This window comes from Mastomys coucha, unplaced genomic scaffold (assembly GCF_008632895.1).
Source record: "Mastomys coucha isolate ucsf_1 unplaced genomic scaffold, UCSF_Mcou_1 pScaffold15, whole genome shotgun sequence".
NCBI lineage: Eukaryota > Metazoa > Chordata > Mammalia > Rodentia > Muridae > Mastomys > Mastomys coucha.
Window position 1 is genome coordinate 154295315 of NW_022196897.1, and position 7165 is coordinate 154302479.

Below are 7165 nucleotides of genomic sequence, written 5' to 3' on the forward strand. Positions count from 1 at the left end.
GGGGGGTGGAAACAGGGTCTCATTATATAAGCCTTAGCTGGCCTGGACCTTGCCACTTCGTCCGGGCTGGCCAGAAACTCACAGCCCCATCTGCCTGACTCTAGGGTGCAGTGATTAAAGAAGTGCATAGCCCCGACCAGAGGAAGTGGCTTAGACTTGTTTTTGGAGGAAGGAGTGGCTCTAGATCACATGATTGACAGGTAGTTTGTGGTTAGAGGGGGTGGCAGGGAAAGTGGACTCCTGACCGTGCTTCACCAGCAGGGGGTGCTGGGCTGCTAGGAAATTTTTGTCATTAGATTTCTCCTCAAATATTGTTTAAATCTCTCTCTCTTTTTAAAAATGATTTATTTATTTTATGTATGTGAGTACATTGTACCTGTACAGATGGTTGTGAGCCTTCATATGGTTGTTGGGAATTGAATTTTAGGACCCCGCTCGCTCAGTCCCTGCTTGCTCTGGCCCAAAGATTTATTTATTATACCTAAGTACACTGTAGCTGTCTTCAGACACACCAGAAGAGGGCGTCAGATCTCATTATGGGTGGTTGTGAGCCACCATGTGGTTGCTGGGATTTGAACTCAGGACCTTTGGAAGAGCAGTCAGTGCTCTTACCTGTGGAGCCATCTCGCTAGCTCTTAAGTCTCTTTTTAAAAAACAAAACAAAACTCTCTCCACCCTTAATCCCAGACCTTGAAGGGAGAAATTTAACCTAGGCCCTAGTATGTGTTAGGCACTGAGCTATACATCCTACATTCAAGTCCAAAGATATGTTTTATTTAATTAATTAATTTATTATTTATTCATTTTATTTTATGGATGTGAGTGTTTTGCTTGCATGTATATCTGTGTACCATGTTTGGACCTAGAGCCAGCAGAGACCAGAAGTCCTGAATCCCCTGGAACAGGAGTTACAGATGGTTGTGAGCCACCATGTGGGTACTGGGAACCGAACCCAGGTCCTTTGAAAGAGCAAGCAGCTCCTAACTCCTGAGCTATGTCTCCAGGTCCCTGTTTTTTGCTTTTGTTTTGTTTTGTTTGTTTGTTTGTTTGTTTTTGAGATTGGGCCTTCTGTGGCCCAGGTTGGCCTTGAATTTGATGTGTAGCTGAAGACAAACTTAAAACCCCCAACTTCTGCTTGTTCTGTTCTGGGATTGCAGGCCTGTGTTGTCATACTTGGCTAGAAAGGGACACTTGATAAACCCTACCCCGAATCGGGAGAGTGACGTCAGCAGATGCAGAGAGCGTGGGGGCTGTGGTAACAGGTAAGAGAGGGGAAGCAAGGAGAAAGCCAGTGGGGTAAGGGGGGCAGCGTGGGCAGGTTGGCAGTGTCTTTTCTAAGGAGGTGAAAATCAGCTTCCAGAGGTGATACTGGGAGAAATGTCCTGGCGCAGAGACGTCTCAGGCCTCTTGGAGCTGGGTAAAGCTCGCACAGGCCCTGGTTTGGGGCCGAGTTCTAAATGGAGGTGGGTGCCTGTTAGAAAGGAAGCGAACCATGGAAGTGGTATGCTTGTGAGTGATGGCCAGACTGTCCCGGGCCCCCGGAAGGGCACAAAAAACATGGGAAATAGTGTTGGCGCCAAGATGACAAAAAATAAATAAATAAAAAGGAGAAACAACTGTCACGCCAAAAAGGGCTGCGGCCAATTCGATGCATGAACTGCGCCCGGTACGTGCCCAGGGACAAGGCCATTAGGAGGTTTGGCATTCGGGACATTGTAGAAGCTGCTGCTGTCAGGGACGTATCTGAAGCAAGCGTCGTGCATTCCTGCTTCCCCAGCTCTATGTCAAACTGCATTACTGCGTGAGCTGTGCCATCCATAGCAAGGTCGTCAGCAATCCGTCTCGTGAAGCCTGGAAGGACCGAACATCCCCACCACGATTCAGACCTGTTGGCACTGCAGCACGACCTCCACCAACGCCCATGTAAAAGAGGTGGTTTCGTAAGGGCGGAAGGAAAATACCTTGGAAAAATAAACCGGAAGTTATACTTTAAAAGAGAGAGAGAGCTCCCAAGAATTGGGTGCAGTGGACACCTGGGAGGTAGAGGCAAGAAGATCGGAAGTCCAAGATCATCCTCCAACATGTAGTGAGTTTGGACTACATGAGGTGCTCTCTCAAGAACAGAAACAAGCAATAAAACAGCTTCTACTGCTTTAAAAACGATGTATGGGAATCTGGCTATTTACAAGCCGCAAGGGCAAGAAAGCCTGACCTTTCTCACGTTGTAACTTTGAAAACTACCAGTAGGTGGCAGTGGAGGACAAGGAACGCCCTTATTGCAACGGCTCCGCAGGGGAAGCCTGTGAGCTTCAGGAGAGTTGGTTATTCAGGTGCGTTAGGATATGAGCACCAGAGAGGGAGGAGGGGGAACCTGCAGATCAGTTACGGGTCAAGGAAGACGTCTTACTTTGTGTTTTCATTGCTGCTACAAACGAAACACCATGACCAAAGAGCAAGTTGGGGAGGAAAGGGTTTATTTGTTTTACATGTCCACGTTATAGTCCGTCGTTGAAGGAAGTCAGGACAGGAATTCAAACAGGGCAGGAACCTGGAGGCAGGAGTCTGATGGAGAGGCCCTGGAGGGGTGCTGCTGACTGGCCTCTTCCTCATGGCCTGTTCCTCATGGCTTGCTCAGCCCACTTTCTTACAGAACCCAGGACCACCAACAGAGAAGGCACCACCCACAATGGGCTGGGCTTTCCCGGAATCAATCACTAATTAAGAAAATACACTACAGGCTTACCTACAGTCCTATCTTATGGAGGCATTTTCTTCACTGAGGTTCCCTCCCCTCCGATGATTCTTAGCCTGTGTCAAGTTGACAGAAAACTATCCATCAGGAAAGCCCATGATATATTCACACGCAAGCCCCTCCCCCTTCCTGGTTACGTGAACCAGGGCAGGCACCGGGAGGTGAAGGAGAAGACACTTCAGTCAGGGCTAAACACCGCGGCTCTCTCCGGCTCTCTCTTCTGGCACCATGCACTTCTCTACTTTGGGGAAGAGAGGGGTAGTTTTCTACTCCAGGGAGGAACACATCCCCAAGAAGCTGCAGCAGCCAGGACAGCAGGCAGTGACACTGATGCTGACTGGGCCCAGGGACAGCTGGTGAGACTCAGTTGTACTTGTAGCTGTTGCTGGCAGACCCTCAATTTTGTTATTGTTTTGGACAGATCTCAGACTGGCCAGGAACTCATTATGTAGCCCAGGTTGAGCTCAAACTCTCAGTAATTCTCCTGTCTCAGCTCATGGGTGCTGGCAATCTAGGCCTGTGCCACCATGGGCAGACATCTCCTCTCCTTGACTGTCTCTACTTTCTCTCTCTCCTTTGCTTCCTCCCCACTCTCCCTTGTTGCTGTGAGGAGCTCAGCTCCCCATCCCCCACCACTTTCTGGCCATGGCTTTGCTACAGGTTTAAAGCTACAGGCCACGTAATATGGATGAAAACTTCTGAAACCATGAGTTGAGAGAGACCGTTTCTCCTCCACGCTTGCCTTTTGAGGTGTTTGGTCTGAGTGTGGGAAGCTGACTTATATAATGAGGAGAACATTGGCCCCGTACATCTACTGGTTTGGCCATAAAGGGACCCGCAGATGTTTGGATGTGACCCACCTTAGCCTCAGCAATGGCTTCCTGCTTCCTGCCTCTATGTGCTGGCTACCAGCCTTTGACAGCGTCCTCAGTACACTAGGGACAGTGACTGTACCTACAGAGCTAAGTGTAACCAGTCTGCTTTCTGTTGCTATGAGACAATTTCCTGAGGCTGGCTCTTATATCTTGAAAAGAAATTATTTGACTTGTAGTTTTGGATGTTCAAGGGCATGGTGCCAACATGGGCTATGCTCAGGGGAGAGACCCACTTGGCTAGTCACACCTTGATGGATGGCATCATGCTGATTGCATATGGAAGAGGGGGCTATCACACTGTGAGGTCAGAGAGGAGATGTGGGTGAGGCTTGCTCTTTAGAGCGGTTCACTCCCATTGGATCTAAACGGGAATTCCTGAGAGCTGCTATAGCCCCAGCTAAGGGAGATCCTGTGACCTACACTCCTTCCAGGGGCTACTGCTTCACAACATGGCGACTCGGAGGACCAAGCTTTCTGTCCATTAGTTCCTTGGAAATAAGTCACACCCAAGCAGCGTGCCTTACCCCAGGGGAAGTGACCTTGGAGGATTTTGTAGCTTGAGCACCCTGTTGTGGTTTCTGTTGGGTCTTTGAAGCAGGAGGGAGGCCAAAGATGGGGCTAAAGGCTTGCTCCTGGCTGCAACTATGCTATTCTCTTACTACAACTTCTGCCAGGCAAGTGTATGTGATTCAGTTAAGGCGTTCGTTCTGGTCTAGAACAGAATTCCTCTAAACACCTGGCCTTTACACTTAGTGCAATGTCAACCTCTCTCCACAGAGGGCAATAGAGAGGCATTGTGGGCTCTATTGGGTTTTGTCCCTTACCTGCTATCAGACCACAGCCTCGACTCTCACTCCCACCCCCCGGGGTATGGTCCATTGCCACCTCAGGGCTTCATTGATTGGCTCAGGGCGGGTCACATGGTTAAGACGTTCCGGTCAGAGCAAATCTCGCGGTTTAGGGGTTATCTTAGTTCTTTGTTTTTCCGCTTAGATTTGGTTTTGAGAAGGTGAGCGTCTGGGCCTGTGGCAGCCATGCTATCACCGCGAGGGAAGAGTATTGAGCTGTCAGTGATCGATGGGAGGAACGCCAAGAGTGGATGGACACAGTGGGAACTGTAAAATAGGCGGGACTCCTCCCGGTCCGCTTTGTGAGAGGCAGGCGTGACCATGGGCGTTTCAATTGTCTGAACTTAAAACTGACTCGTTTTCAAGTTAGCTCCCTCATCGCAACCTTTCTGGGCAACAGAGTGGTCCTTCCTAAACCAGTGGTTCTGGAAAGAGTTGCTACTTCCTCTGACAAACACTTTACAGTGAGTCTCACTTTCCTTCGTGTCTCCACCACTTGGTCCTTGAAGAGTCTCCATGTCCCCCACCCCAGCCTTCCTTCCGCCCTTCTTCCCTTCTCTCTCTCGATCTCTCTCTTTCACCTTCACCTCTCGATTGCTAAGAGGACAAGCACACTCTAACTACATCATTTAAGAGATGCTGGGCCTTGAACCTAGAACGTCATGCATGCTAGGCAAGAGCTCTGCCTACCAAGCTACAGATCAGTCTGTTACCTCCTTTGTCCATATGAGAAAAAACTGCTCAGAGAAGTTAAGTAACCAGCTCAAGGCCACCCAGCTCCTGAGGGGCAGAGGTAGGGCCACCAGCCATTCATACCACCTTGCTTTGCTTCCTAGAGGAGAGATAGCCAGGAATCCATGTCTCTGTGGGTCAGAAGAGATCATGGTGGAAGGTGGACTCTGACTGCCCAAGGGAGGGGGTACAGGGGGAGTGCTTGGGGGGGGGGCTGAGAAGAACATAACCCGGAGGCTGACAGAGACAAAGCAGCTTGTCCTCTAAGTGCTAATGAAAAGCTCTCAGGTTGCTTTTGCCAAGTCTGCTATTGAGGTGTGAACATGCATTGGCAATTAGCAGCTGGGGTGCCAGCAGATGGAGTACGTGTGAAAGCCTTCATGGTGCCACGAAAACTCAGCTGAAGCAGACACCGGTGCCCCCTCCCGGCCCCCACCCCCGCCTGTCTGCTGTTAGGTGACCAGACCTTCCACTGCTCCTTGAACAACAGTTAAGGGTGCCAGAGACATCTGCTAGCCCTGAGGCATTTCCTGAGGACCACACCCACTGCTGCTTCCTCTCCTTTCGTAGACACTTCGCCAATGTCGGGCTGATAGAGCCTGTTCTTCAGAACTGGACCTTCAGTTGAGCACAGAGACTCTCTACTGTGATCCTAGCACTTGGGAGGTGGAGGAAGGAGAATTGGGGAGTTCAAGGCTGGCCTCACCAACATAGCAAGTTAAGGCTACATGAGACCCTGTCTGGAAAACACCATCAACCCACCAACCAAACCTAAAGCCCAAAGCAAAATCCCCCAAACAAACCCTAAGGGCCACGTGCCAGTAGCTCGTCCCTTGTTAACGCTCTCCTGTTGAACAGAGCTGGCTTAACAGTGCATACGTCTCAGACTGCAGGGAGAGATGCCAAACCCACTCCTTCTGGTTTCCTTCCTACTTTTCTAGTGTTAGCACCGGGAAGTGAAGCTTGATGAAGCGCTGCGGGGACTCTCTGGATCACGAGTGCACTGGAGTGGTGGATCTCCCTTGCTGGCGAAAACTGAAGGTACTGATCCATTCCCAGCGGAGCACTGCTTTTAATTTAGACACACGCATTCATATTCCATGGTGGCCCTGTGTTGTCTTCCTCTTTCTGGCTGTAAGCATGGAGACTCCGAATCCCCCAGACTCAACACACTTGGCATCCTGTTATAATGTGGTCATGTGATCTTTGTCTGACCCCTGTGAGTAGGGTCAAATGGGGTCAGATAGGGTTAATTATTAAGGCTATGCTCATAGGGAAGACCTGGAGAAGAGACAGGAAGCAGGTGGCCAGTCCTGGGATTTATCTACAACCTCCTTCTGGGAGCACAGGACAGAGTTGGCATTCCCGAATAAGCTCTGCCACTGGGCCAAGCCTGGGATCTGTGACCATTAGGCACACCATGGGATGCCTTGAGGGGATGTGCAGCTTTCCCTGGCATTCCTGGGTCCAAAGGTCTTGTCTCCTGTGGAGATGGGGTGTTGAGGTTCTTGAGAACATAGTGTTGGAAGCCCTGGTCCCTCATCGTCATCTCTCGTTCTTTTGTTTTGTTTTGTTTCTTGAGACAGATTTCTCTGTGTAGCCCTGGCTTTCCTGGAATGCACTCTGTAGACCAGGCTGACCTTGAACTCAGAGATCTGTCTACTTCTGCCTCCTGAGTGCTGGGATTAACAGTGTTCACCACCACTGCCCGGCTTCTCTTCTTTGTTTTTTGTTTGTCTGTTTTTGAATTTATTTATTACTATACATAAGTACACTGTAGCTGTCTTCAAACTCACCAGAAGAGGGCATCAGATCTCATTATGGGTGGTTGCTGGGATTTGAACTCAGGATCTTCGGAAGAGCAGTCGGTGTTCTTACTCGCTGAGCCATCTCACCAGCCCCTCTTCTTTGCTTTTGATTGAAAAAAATTAAGATATTTTATGAGTGGTTTGGCTGCG

General features: G+C 49.8%; 1 pseudogene; it reads left to right on the plus strand.

The window, feature by feature from the left end:
• Positions 1–1581: 1581 nt before the first annotated feature.
• Positions 1582–1927, plus strand: LOC116091443 (annotated as a pseudogene).
• The last annotated feature ends 5238 nt before the right edge of the window (positions 1928–7165 follow it).